This window comes from Brachycentrus maculatus, unplaced genomic scaffold (genome assembly GCF_059751285.1).
Source record: "Brachycentrus maculatus isolate JH-2025_06_01 unplaced genomic scaffold, ASM5975128v1 h1tg000343l, whole genome shotgun sequence".
NCBI classification, from domain to species: Eukaryota; Metazoa; Arthropoda; class Insecta; order Trichoptera; family Brachycentridae; genus Brachycentrus; species Brachycentrus maculatus.
The window spans coordinates 1,074,012-1,091,153 of record NW_028281092.1 but is presented as its reverse complement, the minus strand read 5'-3'; the positions used below and the strand labels follow the sequence as shown (position 1 = coordinate 1,091,153).

Below are 17,142 nucleotides of genomic sequence, written 5' to 3'. Positions count from 1 at the left end.
AGAATAGATATTAGAGAGAATAAATCATTAATATTTATTTGATCGCCCCTGGAAATCGAACCCGGATCCTTCAAAACGGTAGCCGAGCGTACTGACCACGGAGGCGACAACCGTCTTAAAAATATATACAAGTAAAAAAAATTGGTAAAGAAAATTAGGTGCGGTTTATCCATTTTTTCAGTCGCACATAAAAAGTACTGTCCGAATCGACAAGATCGAACAGTAATTTTTGTAGGTTACCTTTATTGTCACTATCCGACTGCAAGCTATATACGTATACGCGAACACTTGTACTAAGGTTTCTATTCCTTTGCATTCACACACGTTTCAAACGAGACGCGGTAAACAATAAAAACTTATACACCACCAAACAAAAAAGTCAAATCAAATGTATAAAAAAGTTTTTTATACGAGTGTGCTGAATGATACTTTTTTGTTATAGTACATTTATTGCTTGAATTTTTCTTTGCGGCTGGGAGCGCCTACACGAGAGGCTAGCTCCCAGGAGATGGAGCGAGAGGGAGGTACGCTCTATCTCGCATAGCGGCATCTCCCTCTCGGCTTCTCACCTGTGCTCGGCGATTGTGCGCCGTATGGGCCGGTGCAATAAGGGTGCCAAGGATCTCGGCGCGAGCTTCGGCCATCCCGAAGGGGAGAAATTTCTTCTCTCATAACATCTCTGCGCGCGAAGATGGTAGGACGTTGCGTTATCGATAATCCGCCACTTCTTATTGATTTCTGATCTCCCAAGACGTGCAAATCTGAAATCGATCAAGAATTTAATAATTTTTCTTTATTCAATTCAATATTCGCGCATGTAAATAAATATAGTTTTAAAATTCGTGTAATTTTTAAAATTTCAATTCATAAGTTAGATTTTTATAAGTAAATATGTGAATAAATTAAGATTTTTTCAAGTGATATGGACGCTTTCTATTTATCAGTGTTTTTTTTGTGGATTTTGTGTGTATTTTTCTATGATAAACAATGAAAAATTAATTAAATCCGTTTATTTTTCCATTTAAACAAATTATTTTCGTGCTAAATACATTGGACTGATAAACTTTGAAGTTTTTATGAAGAATTTTGAAGAAAATGTACTTTCTACTGTCATCCACAAGGTGAGTTTTTATTTTTATTCTATTATTATTTCAGCATACTTATTGAATGTTGATTGATACCTAAACATATATATTTTATAAGCATTGAATTTTCTAGCTTTTGTTCTTGATCTTCCGTTTTTTGTCACCATCGTCGTAAGACTGACATTATATTATTGTCGTATTTTTTACACAGTCAAATACCTACATATTCTGGTGATATTTTTTCATTTATTTGTTACATATTTATGGAAATATGCATACATATACACATTCATTTATGAATTTATAAACATAATTTTTAAAAAAATTATTGCAAAGCCCCACCAAGCCACCTTATCTGTCTTGTCCGTGGAGTTCTTTTACATACCTTTTTTATATTATTTTTTTTCTATTTTAACATAATATATTTATTTAAACTTTATGTATAGAATAGAAATATGCACATTGGCGGGCTTATTGCAAAAAAGCGATATCTTTCAACTAACCAAAAACAGACCAGTGATATTGGTCAAAACGCTTGATACCATACATATATAGCTGTTTGAAATCAGAGGGTAGATAGTGCTTAAACATTAAAAACCACCACGAATTACTAATTACTGGTGTATTAATTTAGCACCTGCTTTATATTTTATTAATTATTTATAAAAATTACAAATTGATAAGGAATTGTAAGGAATTGTACAAATTGCAAGGAAGGAAAAAGAAAAAGGGAGATAGAACTCACTAACTAACAAACCATCATGCCGCTTCTCAGCAGGGGTAGGCAGAGAGAATAGAACGCCACACCACTCTGTCCTTGCAAACATTCTTCGCCTCTTCCACGTTCATACATACCCGCCGATTGTTTCGACTCCTAACCTGACCACTTTCAGGTATTTTGGCATACTTGATCGTGCCAAGTTTTTCTCGGTCTTCCTCTGCTATTATTAATATCTTATAACCCTTATCCGCACCCCAATATAAATGCAGTGTTATCTTGATCGTCAATATATGAAGGAAAGGTGACCAGCCCTCCGCTTAATAATATACACACCGTTTTACAATATACACACATAAATACAAAAATGTGTATTGGTGTGTATAGTATATAATTTATTTAATTTAAATTGATATTGATGTCTATCTAACTAACATATGACGGTTAAATGCATTTTGATAACGTGTTTTTTCTGCATCAGATGGTGCATAGAGCACTAGAGCATGGTGTAAAGTATTATATTACCATACCACAATATTAACAATGCTTTTTTTATTTATTTTAATAATAATAAATAAAACCCTTATCCGCACCCCAATGATGCATAGGGCACTGTGTCATATAAACGCAGTGTTATCTTGATCGTTTACACATGAAGGAAAGGTGATCAGGCCTCCGCTTCAGGTACCAGTCCATGGTAGTATTGAATAAACATGACAGTGAATAAATCACTTATATTTATTTTACCCCCCTTGGGAATCGAACCCGGGACCTCCAGAACGGTAGACGAGCGTGCTGACCATTACACTACGGAGGCGGACAAAATTTATTTTAAACGGACAATATTTATTTTAAACCTATTTTTAAATAACGGACTTTCGGCTTTAACAGACACCTCCTCCCCCCCAATTAGCCCGTTATATCGAGGTTTTACTGTACTACCTCTTTATAAACTGCATGCTTTCTTTCATAAAACCGCTGTATCGCATTCTTATAAAGAAATGCGTAAACAAAAACGCAACTAGATCGATTGATTACTATTGAAGTGTGTGAAGTAATTCATTGATGGCGATCTACTTGTGTGTTTATCCTTGTTGACATATCGACAGTCATAGCAGAAATGGTATTTCTAAATATTTAACGTTTTTAAGCAACACTTGAAGAATTCGCATTACGAAATATGCACGCACATTGTGCATTTAACATGTTTTGGTTTGTGAGTGATTGTGAATTTAAAATCAAGCATTATTCGTAAAATATTACATATTATTTTTTGACATCTCATCAAAGATGAAGAAGAATATGGAAGTCTGGGCATTTACGGGGCTGACGACCGTCATAGGCTGGTTTATTGGTGGTCAGCCGCGTAAATGCCCAGACTTCCATATTCTTTCATTAATTGATTCGGCAGTCACTTTGTGGTAAAATCTATCCATTTTTAATTAATGTTTTACTTAGTAAATACCATGCATAGAAACACGTGTCACAGTAGATTTTATGAAATAGTGGTATTTACTGAGTAAAACATTAATTAAAAATTCCATATTCTTCTTCATCTTTGATGAAATGTCAAAAAAATAATATGAAAAATAACTCTAATAATTTGAGATAATCCACTTAGTACAAGTATTTGGACACGTATGAACAAGTATTTGGACACACTCAAAATGTTGTAAATATTACATAAGTTCACTCACTCTTTAAGTATTGTTTTACTGATAATTTTTATTATTTTTTGCCCAAAATGCAGTCGAAATGTGATCTCTCAGACTAATGTGTGCCAAAACGATGCACGATAGATTTTCCAATAGTGGTATAAAGAAAAAATGCAAACCTTAGGTAGGCATTAGGCTAATATAGTCTTTTTAAAAAACTAAATACCATGGTTTTTTTTATTATCATTATTTATTCAATATAGTTACAAGAGTTTTTTTATAATTTAATTAATTTTCTAGACATTTCTACTTTACGATCTTAAAATTAAAACGCAGTTGTCTCCAATAAAGAGACTAAGCTCTTGTGATTGGAGAGGGATTTAAACTTATTATTTATTGTTTGTGTTTGTTGGTGAAGTCATTTATTTTTATTATAATTACATATTATCGTGTTTTGATTTTTCTTTGATTAACAAGTATATAATTCATTTAATTTTTTTTTTAACATTTTACTGTCTTAATTTTTTTTATATTTTCGGAAGGTGATTGAAGTAGGTACTTGGTTCCCAAATATTTGAAGTTCTGTTGAATTTTTGGTATTGCATTTCGCAGTGATTTTATTTTATTGGATTCAAACTGGAATCTTGATTGAAACTGCTAGGTAGGTAACAAGCTAGGTACCTACTTTCATTCATTCAAACCCTTATCCGCACTCGATGGTGCATAGGGCACTGCGTCATATAAACGCAGAGTTATCTTGATCGTTTACACATGAAGGAAAGGTGATCGGCCCTCCGCTTCAGGTACCAGTCCAGGGTAATATTGAATAAATATTACAGTGAAATAATCACTCATGTTTATTTGACCCCCCCTGGGAATCGAACCCGGGACCTCCAGAACGGTAGCCGAGCGTGCTGACCATTACACTACGGAGGCGTGGTGTAATGTAGTGTAATTTAATAATTTATCAATATTAAATAAACTCTGTTTTTATCTTTGGTGTAGGTACCTCTAAAATTTCTTGATTCGGCATGTGTACCTTGAACAGAAAAAGTTTGCGGAACACTGATGTATGGTAAAGATTGGTTAGGAAAAAATGCATCCCTCCCAATCAAGTTTTGTTCCGTTGTATCATCCCTTACGCAGGGGTGAAGTGATGACGGAAATCATCTCGTAATTATTGCGGCGGGTGTAAAGTCGACTCTATTGTTGTGAATGATTTGCTGACGGGGTTAGGGGTTGGTAATGAACCGGGTAAAAAGGTATCAGGAGCATATGTTGCGAGAAGAGGTATGCCGTTATAAATCATCCCTGCATTTAGACGATGTTTACATTAATAACATACGTGCATGGATCAATTAATATTCATCAGCGATCGTTTAAAAGATCATCTCGCAGGTAGTTAGTACCTAAAAATAAATTTTGTGACAATTATTCCGCCTAGTTATGGCATTTTCAAACGAATGGACACTTTGTTTCAACCACTTTTTTAAATAAATAAAAAATGTACTTAAAACAAAGTTGTTTAATTTTATAAAGTTTATAAAATGTGCCACAAAGTATCTGCGAAAACCATTCAAGGGATGGACATTCGTTTGAAAATGCCATAACTTGGCGAAACAATTGTCACAAAATTGATTTTTATGTGTTTTTTTAACAATAAAATACAACTTATTAGCTATTTATTGTTTCGGTATTAACTTTGTGGTAAGTTATTATACAGACCTGAATGATGGAAGTTTAACTTCTGAAACATGTAGTCTTTAATAATACTCAAGTGGTAAAAAACGAAGTGTTTTCTTTAATCATTACAACTTATTAGACTCAAAAAATCAGTGTTTGATTCATCATTTAATACAATAATTAAAATGGAGTTCTACAAATCAAACGCAAAATCTATAAATGCTTAGTACTTATTTTTAATTAAGGTTTTACTTAGTAAATATCACTATTTCTTAAAATTATTATTATTAATTATTGTGACACGTGTTTCAGTGCAATCCGCGTCATTTTCAAACACCGTATCAATCACTCCTTTCAAGAACGGAGTGATTGATATATATATATTTATATATATATATATATATATATATATATATATATATATATATATATATATATAATATATATATATATTTATATATATTTATATATATATATATATATATATATATATATATATATATATATATATATATATATGTATATTAAGTTTTAGACTGACATTTCTTGGTGGAACTGCATTTTAAATAATAAAATAACAAACTATTCCCACATGAATTTTATTTGACCAGCAACAGGGTTTCATCGTAACCGACATTATCAGACTGGTGTGAGGCTAGACAAAATTCTATGTCATATACGCAACAAGGCAGGAGTTGAATCATGGTTTTCAAAAAAAACTGTGAGCGAATTGTGAAAATCACACAATTGATTTTTTTCTCTTTTTTTAAATTTAATTTCCTACTGCGTCTCTGGAGGGTAGTTACAGCATCAATCCACCCCTAAACGGAGCGTGTTGACCTATCGACTATTTAACATCTCCCAGGGGTTCATCCCCTAATAAACTCGGGATCAAATGTGTATTAAAACACAATGGATTATCACCCCTCACCGAACGTATTGCAAAATATTGTTACTTACTTAATTGGATTGGAGAAGATACAAACCATGAACACAAATATACAATGGATAAACTATCATTGTATGTTTTGTTTTTGTTTTTCAGAATATATATTGAAAAAAATATTTTTATCATTTTTAACTCCTTACCATTTAATAACTCTCAGCGATCTCTCAGAAGAGTTGCGATCTCTCAGAAGAATGTGCGACAAAACGATGTATGATAGATGTTCGAATAGTGAAATAAGGAAGGAATGCAAAGCTGAGATAAGCATTATCGATAAAATTAAGAAAGGTGTGTAGAGTTTTCTTGGACATGTAGAACGAATGAGTGAGGAAAGAACGATAAAACAAATTTATGAGGCGAATGTAATTGGGAAGAGAAGCAGAGGAAGACTAAGAAAAACATGGCACGATCAGGTATGCCAAATACTTGAAAATGGTCAGGTTAGGAGTCGTAACAATCGGCGGGTATGTATGAGGAGATGCATGAACGTGGAAGAGGCGAAGAATGTTTGCAAAGACAGAGTGGTGTGGCGTTCTTTGCTCTCTGCCTACCCCTGCGGGGAAGCGGCGTGATGGTTAGTTAGTTAGTTTGTTACCATTTAATAACTCTTTCGACAGGGTAGTGCATCTTAGTATAATCTGTAATTATGTATTAGTATGATGTGAAACAAACTTTTTTGATATCTCAACATAGATGAAGAAGAATATGGAAGTCTGGGCATTTACGGGGCTTACGACCGATTTAAACGATCACTTTACACACGTGTAACATTTACCAATTCTACCCATGATTGAAAACCACGCTACTCAAATTCTTGGAACTTCAAGAACATTTTGCTTGAATTGACTAGAATTTAACTAGAGACATATATGGTGAGATGAAAGAAGCTTTTGATTGAGCAGAAACTCCATCATTTGTATGTGAGGTCCGAATCCTGGATAATATTGACATACATGAGAAACGCTAGAATTTTATTTTTTATTTTATTTTATTTTTTGCTGTATTAATTAGTAGTAAGTAGTAAAACCCTTATCCGCACCCCAATGGTGCATAGGGCACTGTGTCATATAAACGCAGTGTTATCTTGATCGTTTACACATGAAGGAAAGGTGATCAGCCCTCCGCTTCAGGTACCAGTCCATGGTAATATTGAATAAATATTACAGTGAAAAAAATCACTCATATTTATTTTACCCCCATTGGGAATCGAACCCGGGACCTCCAGAACGGTAGCCGAGCGTGCTGACCATTACACTACGGAGGCGGTATTAATTACTTAAATTTATTATTATTATTATTAGGCGTCCGCCTCCACAATGTAATGGTCAGCACACTCAGCTACTGTTCTGGAGGTCCCGGGCTCGATTCCCAGGGAGGGAGTCAAATAAACATAAGTGATTTTTTCACTCTAATATTTATTCATTATTATTACCCTGGACTGGTACATGAAGCGGAGGGCTGATCACATTTTCTTTATGTGTTAACGATCGAGATAAAACTGCGTTTATGTGATGCAGTGCCCTATGCACCATTGGGGTGCGGATAAGTGTTTGAAGAATTACTATTATTAGTGAATTCTTCATAAATGAAAATTTCGACTAATGTCTTATCGCAATCACGACATTTTAATTTATAATAACTATTAATTAAGCGATTGAATCATTATTGCAAGTAATAACGTCATATTACAGTAATTGGTTTGTAGCTAGACGGTAGCCAAGTGTCCCTTGTTAAAAAAACGCGGTGCGTATTGACAAAAGCTATCGCGTGCCGGCGCCAAATCAAATACAGTTTTAATTTTCTCCGGCCGCAAATATCAAGCGGACACCCGACCGTGTGTACAGGAGATAGAATTCGAATCTACGGGTCGGATTACAGACCAAATAAATATCATGTTTTAATTAATTGTGGGAAAATTTATTGCGCGCGCATTCTACAAGACAAAAGAGATGATATCAATTATCTAACAGATTAATTATTTGACCTTTTTTTTTTTGAGTAAGGTTAGGTTTTTTTTAAGGTACCGACATGAAATAATGGAGTCCTTTGAGATCCAAAGCAGAATCAGTATTAACTATTTATTTAACTTGTGAAAGAGGCGAGCGTTTGCAAATACTAAGCGGTGTGGCTTTCTATTCTCTCTGCCTACCCCTGCGGAAGCTTCGTGATGGTTAGTTAGTTTGTTAATTAGTTTTTTTTTTATTATAATATGAATAAATAAATGAATAAAACACTAGTAAAAACTCTCCTTACATACTTCGAAATTTCGAAGTATGATAAAACCTCTATATAACGGACCTCTATTAACGAACTTCGGATATAACGGACAAAAAATCCGGTCAGATGCAAAAAAATAAAATGTTCTGTTAATATTATACATGCTTAAATGAAATTTTAAAAATTAAGGTGTCGCGTGTCATGTAAAAAATTTTTGGCGCCCATAATATCGCAAATTATGTCTCAAAACTGCAAACAAAACTTGATTCCTTTAACAAATAAGATTAGGTACCAAAAGTAAGCGAGTCGATATCAAACAGCAACGTCACTTCAAGACGAGTGTCTGAAAACAATAAATAGAATTTTGATTCTATTTTGCATAGTTAATTTATATCTAAATACAGTGTATCGAAAGAAACTTTTTGATTTATTTTATATATAACGGATTTTCAGCTTCAACGGAACCCCCTCCCACAAATTAGTACGTTATATTGAGGCTTTACTGTACTCCGATATGAATGCTCAACTATGTTCTGTTACGTAAAGTGTTCATAAAAAAAATATCCAATTTTCTTAGTTGCATATCATACTACGTACGTAAATAGGTAGGCTGGTATAGTATCGACCGGGTGAGATCACCTTCCCTCTGATCTCTGAATCATTGGGGGCGTGTATCCGTCGCGGCGGCCCGTGAGGCGCCGGACGGCGTCGCGTGACGTCGCACTACCCCTTATCCCGCTCCCTTCTACCTACAGGGTATGTTGTGCAAGGCACACACTCGGTAGGGGTTGCAGTCACTGCTCTGTCAATCTTTTTCACCTTAATATATTTTTTTTTTAAATTACCTTGGATTGGTAGCTAAAGCGCAGGGCTGATTAACTTTCCTTCGTGTATATAATGATTGAGATAAGCTTATAAACGACGCAGTGCCCTATGCACCATTGGGCGAGGATAAAGAAGAAAAATAATTCACAACATTTTGAGTGTATCCGAATACTTCTTCACAAATCTGGATTATCTCGACTTAGAAGTTGTTTTTTTGTTGTTGATATTTATGAAGAAGAGTATGGAAGTCTGGGCATTTACAGGGCTTACGACCTTTTATAGTCTGGTTAATTTACACACGTGAAACATTTACCAATTCTACCCATGATTGACAACCACACTACTTAAATTTTTGTAACTCTAAGATATATTGATCAATCTCGTGACCCTGTACATGTGAGTTCACGACAGCCATCTATGTTACAAAAAGAGTGTCTGGTTAGTAAAAGCTTTCTTCATTCCAACATCTAGGAGTTCATTCATTCATCTAGGACTTCCAAAAATTTGAGTAGTATAGTTGTCAATCATGGGTAGTGTGGTGAATGTTACCGGTGTATAAAGTGATCACTTAACCAGTCTTATAGCAGGTCATAAGACTTGTAAATACCTATACTTCAGAGAGATGAGATGTCAAAAATGTAAAAATAACTCCTAAGCAGAGAAACACAGATATGTGAACGATAATTTGGTGAAAATGTTGTGTATATCAAAAGCATTGTTAACTTTGTGGTATGGTAATATAACACTCTCCTTATCATTCATCGTTCACTTTCTATAATACATATTTAAAAGTTTTTAAGTGGTATTACACAAAGTGAACGATGAATGATAAGGAGAATGTTTACATAAATGGTTTTACATATTATTTATATTCAAAGCATTTACTTTGTGGTCAAACATTTTAATTGATATTAGTAATGTTAGTAAATAAGCACTCACCGACTACTTCTGTCTACCGGTTTCGAGACGTACCCGTCTCTTCGTCAGGACATACACTACAATTTAACAATCATGCGAACAACACTACACCACACCCACTTAGTACTATTCACATACACTATCACTACACATGCAAAACATGCAGAGCGAGTTGTTAGTCCCACCATGCTTCCCAGTTTCCCAAAAGCATGGTGGGACTAACAACTCGCTCTGCATGTTTTGCATGTGTAGTGATAGTGTATGTGAATAGTACTAAGTGGGTGTGGTGTAGTGTTGTTCGCATGATTGTTAAATTGTAGTGTATGTCCTGACGAAGAGACGGGTACGTCTCGAAACCGGTAGACAGAAGTAGTCGGTGAGTGCTTATTTACTAACATTACTAATATCAATTAAAATGGTTTTACATTTATACAATGAGATTTTGGACATCCTTGGCGCTAACGTGCAGTCGCGGTTTGGAATTTCTCTTGCTCGGCATAAGGTACATCCTGGCATCCCTGTGGGGTCGGAGCGGTGGGAATGAGTGTGTGGTAAGGGGGGTGCAATCAGCGCTAATGGACCGGCAGGTGAGAGGGGGAATGCAGTGATCATATGTGTCATACGAACAATTAAATGGCTCATGAATAATTTTAATTCAGTTATCAATTTTTTTCTCCGGTTTCTTTTTTTTTTTTTATTTAAGGCTGGATAATCAACAGCCCGCAACTTTTTTTTTAAACACATGTAACATTTTACGCATTTTTTTTCTGAAATCACCGTTTTTGCATTGAATAAATGAGTTTTTCTTCGAAATAATCATTAATTATAATGGTTTTGAAAAGAAAATAGTTATTGAAAGGTAAGGACTTCAAAAAAATATATAAACATATTTTTTCTGTTTATATAAGTATTCTAAAAAACCGTAAAATATACAATTTTACTTACTTTTAACCCTTATCCACACCCAATGGTGCATAGGGCACTGCATCGAATTGACGCAGTGTTATCTTGATCATTACTTACATGAAGGCAAGGTGATCACTCTTGCGCATTAGGAACCAGTCCAGGGTAATATTAAATAAATATTACAATGTAAAATCACTAATATTTATTTTCACCCCCCCTGGGAATCGAACCCGGGACCTCCAGCACGGCAGCTAAACACGCTGACCATTACACCACGCAGGCGGATAATTAAATATACAAAATATACAATACCTATACATTTTTTTTTTAAATCAGGCGTGAACAGACATGTGGCCTCTCCGGTGGTCTCCGGTGGAATGAATTCTGCGTTTGCGAATATCCCCTTAATAATTGAAAATATAAGAGTGTTGAATATTAGGCGGCATAGGGGGCGTACAACGTAACTACTGTATTGTAAAGTATTATGTAAATACTGTACCTACTACAAATTTCTCGGCTAATCCGAACTTTTCTAAATCCGAACAGGCAACAACAACCAATAAGTTCGGATTTCTCAGACTTCCACTGTTATATCAAAAACTTAAGCTGGAAAAAATATAAGCCGAGAAAAGGTAACAAATACCATCCCCAATCAGGTAACCGAAAAATTAGCAGTTACCCGTTAGTCACACCTCTAGTTTGTACTGATTAGTACTTTTTTTACATTGGGGAGCGCGCTACCCTAGCACACGGTTAGGGTGGCGCGCGTCTAAACTCTATATAGTGATGATAATAATTATTACCTGAATGAGATCACATTAGCAATGATGAGATGAAGTTAGCGATACCAGATGGCGAAGGGCAGACGAAGTGAATGGTAGGTCCTGATCACGCACATATCCTTTATTAAAAGCTACGATTTGACATTAATATAACCTGAAGATGTTCTTGTCGAAACCGGTCGGAGAAAAGTCCAAAAATAAACGCTGTACAAAAAAAATAAAGTCTTAGTTTTTTTATAATGATTTATAAAAGAATATATCGAAAAAAATAAAACTTGATTTCTACAAATTAAAGGCCAAATCTATGAACAAATATAGCACCCGCTCCTAGTTTTTTTCAGACAGGAAAAAAACTAAAGATCACCTCGTGAACTGGGGTTGGGGGTTGGGGGGGTTAGGGACTGGAACTGGAGTTAGGGGTTGTTTGGGGGTCGAATCAGCCTGGACAAAACGCCAGAAAAAATCTCCCCTTCCGACTGCATCAGCAGACACGCACCTCCGTCCGTCCGGGATTATTACCGAGGGATAATATTATTTAGCTACCTTTAATATCATTCGAGGGGTCGAAGTTGGCGCCGGCGGGTCACGAAAAAAAACGGGACTGCATTTGCTGAGATACCTATCTAAGGAACAAATATATTTACAACATTTTGAGTATGCAAATACTTTATTTATTGTTTCGGAAACACTTGTTTTTATACCACTTTTTATTTATTATATATTATTTATTAAAGACTACTAGTTTCAGAAGCTAAACTTCAAATAACAGTTATTATTCAGACCTGAAGATGAAAGTTTAGCTTGCGAAACTAGTAGTCTTTAATAAAACTCAAGTGGTATAAAAAAAAGTGTTTCCTTATCTATTGCAAAACACTTGTTCACAAATCTGGATTATCTCTAATTAGGAGTTATTTAAAAAAAATTGAAATCTCAAGATAGATGAAGAAGAATAAAGAAGTCTGGACATTTACGGGGCTTACGACCGTCATAGGCTGGTTAAATTGATCACTTTACACACGTGTAACATTCACCAATTCTACCCATGATTGACAACCAAATTCTTGGAAGCTCTCTTTTTATGAACCAATTTAGAAACATTGTTCTTGAATCATTAGAACTTCACTAGAGACATGTTTTCGCGAGATGAAGAAAAGCTTTTTACTAAGCAAAAACTTTTATATTAGTATGTGAGGTCCGAATACTAGATTATAATCACACACATGAGAAACGCCAGAAAATATCACATTCATTTTTCATTATTTAAGCTTATAATTTGATATAATTTGATATATGATCAAATCAATCATGGGTAGAATCGGTGAATGTTACACGTGTATATAGTGATCACTTAAACTAGCCTATGACGGTCGTAAGCCCCGTAAATACCCAGACTTCCATATTCTTCCTTATTCATGTTGAGATGTCAAAAGATAAAATAAAAAATAACTCCTATAATAAGAGATAATCCAGATTTGTCAACATATATTTGGACACACTCAAAAAATTATAAAAGATTTTGAAATTAAAATAATTTCTCAGTGAAAAATCACACTATTCTAATCCCTATTTGCCTTCTATAGTAGGTACTATTGAATACAAAATATCTTAGTTATACAGGAGAAAGTGACCAAGTGCATTGTTTTACAAAAACGTGATCATTGACTATTTGATATCTTACTACCTTAATATTGCCCTGAAGAAATGCCAAAGGATTTTAAATTTGAAGTATAATATATCGATATATTATATTGTTATATATATTGTTAAAAATGACTAACTGCATTGGTGTTTATTTTCTTGACTTAAATGTCCCGTCTGAGCATTTTACGTTATGGTAGTTGGTCACTTTCTCCTGTACGACTACGATATGTATCATTGTAGTGTTTACTTAATGTTTTATGTTTGTAGTATGAAGGGTTTTTAAAATGAAGGGTTTCACAGCCTTTTGGCCATCCTAAGGGGTGTTTACCTTCCAGATCGATTAGCAGGTGAGAGGTAGTCGCCATACCAGACACCCCCTTCATCCAAACACCGACCGACCATTTCCACCCCCTAGACTACTCAGGAAAGACGGACTATAGACTAAAGATAATGCATAGAACAAAATGTTATCAGCAGGACGATATCAGGTTTATTATAACAGTATTAACTCAATAGGGAAAATCGTTCCCGTAAAAAAATTAATTTATCTGAATATCCAATAGTAATATTGATATTCTTCTTCCTGGCTCCATCCCAACTTATCGTCCGTGCAGACTGTTGGAATCCTAACATCTTTCAGTAGCATCCATGATTTTTTTTAAATTTTCCTCTAGATATCTTTTGAGAATTGGAAACTGGAACTTTTGAGAAATCCTTTTAAAGGTATTGTTTTTTTATTTTTTAATATGCGAAATATTTTTCAAATGGAGAAAAAACCGTCAGGTTTTACCTAAAAAGATCTGTTGTACAGTAAAAGTTCAATAAGTGGCTTGATATTTATTTTCAATATATTTTATTATATTTTTAAACTTTAAATACGATCTCCTGAAAAATGAAGTTTTTTTTTATTTATGACGTTGTTGAATGGATTGAGCGGTATAATATAAAGTAAATAATCCAGTGTCTGATAGTAAATAATAATAATAAATTGCTTGTGCTTTATTTCATCTACCATACTGTCAATTACCTTCCGATAAAATCTATGGCATTCGTATAGGTATAAAGATATGTTTGTGTTCTCACACACACCATTGGCCGCTCTGTTTATAGATAAGTAGTAACCTGGCAACGGCTCGGTTATTTTATCTCCACGGGTTCCGTCATCGGAGCCACCCTCGGCACCCACCACCCTTGGCACCCACCACCCTTGGCACCCACCACCCCACCCACCCAACGAACCCCTTCCATCCACCGCTACCACACGAGTGTCCGAGAACCTCCGGAGGTGTCAAACGTTTGTTGTCTCGTTTCTGCACTCGCGTCATTCGGAAAATCCTTCGTGAGAAAAATTGTGGGTGTATACAATACGTTGAAAGCGGTCCCACCGCATTCCCAGATCTGATACAGAAGCATCTCGGCTGTCCAAACTTAAAACTATGTGAAAATAGTACAGAAATGATAATTAAAGTTATTTTGAAAAAAAAACATATCCAATAGAATTGTTATTTACAAAATTTCAAGTACCAAACATAGAAACCATTTATAAAAAAAAAACGCAATTTGTCTAATACTAAAAGGTGACAAATATTTGAATTTAAAAAAATGTTTATCATCGAGATTCTTCCATTCCAAAATGCAATACTCCAAAATGCAATACTAAGCAATTTCAACAAAACTTCAAATATTTGGGAATTAAATATTTCGATAAACTCCCAAAAGAAATTAAAAAAATAGTAGAAATGAAATTTCTAAAAAGAAAAATTAATGCCCATTACATATAAATCTTGAAAAAATATATAAAAAACACTATCATACCATTCATTTCATAAAACATTAAACCATGAGTGCAAGTTAAACAAGTCCTTCTCCAAGCACAAGAGCTCAGTCTCTTTTTTGGAGAGTCACAGCGAATCTAAAACTAAAAGTTTGCCATATGTATAAATGTCTAGAAAATTGTTTTATATTGTAATTAAAAATTTAACTATATTAAATAAATAAAAATAATAATAATAATATGTTGAAACAGATCTGATACAGAAGCATCGTTCAAACTTAAAACACAGTAAGGGATTTTTTTTTGTAGTACGTTTTTTTTGCATTTTTGGACTATGCAAGTGCCCTATGCAGTATGCTGAAAAATGCTGGTAGCAATTAGGTTTATTAGTATTATCTGAGATTCGACTAAAAACTTTTGAGAACGTACAATGACGCGATATTATGGAGGACGAATGAACAGGACAGCAGAAAAATGCTGAGGTACATATAATTGGAATCATTAACTCCATCTAGTATCGTCCGAGATTCGACTAAGAACTCTTGACCCGAACGGATTTAAAAGAGAATGGTTTAATATGTAAATTCCAATCAGACACGACCCGCGTATAATGGGAAACTCCTATAAAAGCTTTGTATGTTCCATTGTCACGAGTTTTTTCTCCACGCAAACATGTATGCTAAAAGCCGAGTCACCCGATTACCAGGAAGGCATGAATGCGACGGGTTCTCGGTACAATTTAAAGCTCCGCCGAGAATGTACGAGCAAACCTACCTATGGATTTTATGAACAGCTTTCTGCTCCCCGCTATCAAAATATTGCCACCCATCGAACACCCACATTTATTTACTCATGAGGTGAGCCTTTGGGAGAGAGAGATACACGCATAAATTTTGTACACGCACACACGCAATAACAGGAGCGTATTTAAGCCCAATATTTTGGTTCCAAAATTTTGATCAGAAATTCCAGATTTTCCTTAACTTATGAGGTATTTAAACCAATATTTTTATTGATATCTCAACGTCTTTGATAAACATTTGAATGATATTGTTATCTAAGTAAACTTTTACGTCCGCCTCTGTAGTGTAATGGTCAGCACGCTTGGCTACCGTTCTGCAGGTCCCGGGTTCGATTCCCACGAGGAGTTCAATAAATATGAGTGATTTTTCACTCTAATATTTATTCAATATTACCCTGGACTGGTGTACCTGGAGCGGAGGGCTGATCACCTTTCCTTCATGTGTCAACGATCAAGATAATACAGTGTTTATGTGATGCAGTGCCCTATGCACCATTGGGGTGCGGATAAGGATTTGAAGATGAAGTATACTTTTTAAGTATATATTATTTATGTATGCTTTTTTACGAGTTACGAATTGTGATATTACCTACAGTTTCTGTGCTCCTGGTCAAATCAAGCAGACATTCTTACATTTTTGACATCTCAACAAAGATGAAGAAGAATATGGAAGTCTGAGCATTAACAGGGCTTACGACCGTCATAGGCTGGTGTAAGTGATCAGTTTATACTCGTGTAACAATCACCATTCTACCCATGATGTAATGTTGAGATATCAATAAAGAATCTTCTTCCCACCTGTTTTATACCCCTATCATTCATTAGATTTTTTTATTACGCAAAAAAGTATGTAAAAATAAAAAATAAAGTAATAAACACAACTCATCTGTTTCAATTTAAAATATTCAAAACTAACAAAATTTGAGTGTGTACAAATACTTGTTGATAAATACATATTTTTACCAGAATTCACGTGATTTTGAGACGTTTACAAAGTTTTATTTTGCGAAATTTACCTCTGCATTCGTTGCGAACTGCCATATCAGAAAAATATGCATTAAAATTTAATTTAATGTAGTTTTAATAGACAACAATAAACACTTTATTAATACTTACATGATACGATAAGAAAATCTAAATGTCTGTTTTAAAACACGATTCATGTGGATTTTGATACCTCGAGAATACTG

At 34.5% G+C, this 17,142-nt stretch overlaps 1 protein-coding gene across 1 annotated transcript in view; it reads left to right on the top strand.

Moving 5' to 3' along the window:
* Window positions 1-684: 684 nt before the first annotated feature.
* peb (zinc finger protein pebbled) overlaps window positions 685-17,142 on the top strand; it is a 121,964-nt gene continuing 105,506 nt past the window's right edge. The window contains exon 1 of the mRNA XM_088269274.1: window positions 685-1,121. The gene's annotated coding sequence lies outside the window, so the exon portion shown is untranslated. The remainder of the gene's footprint in view (window positions 1,122-17,142) is intronic.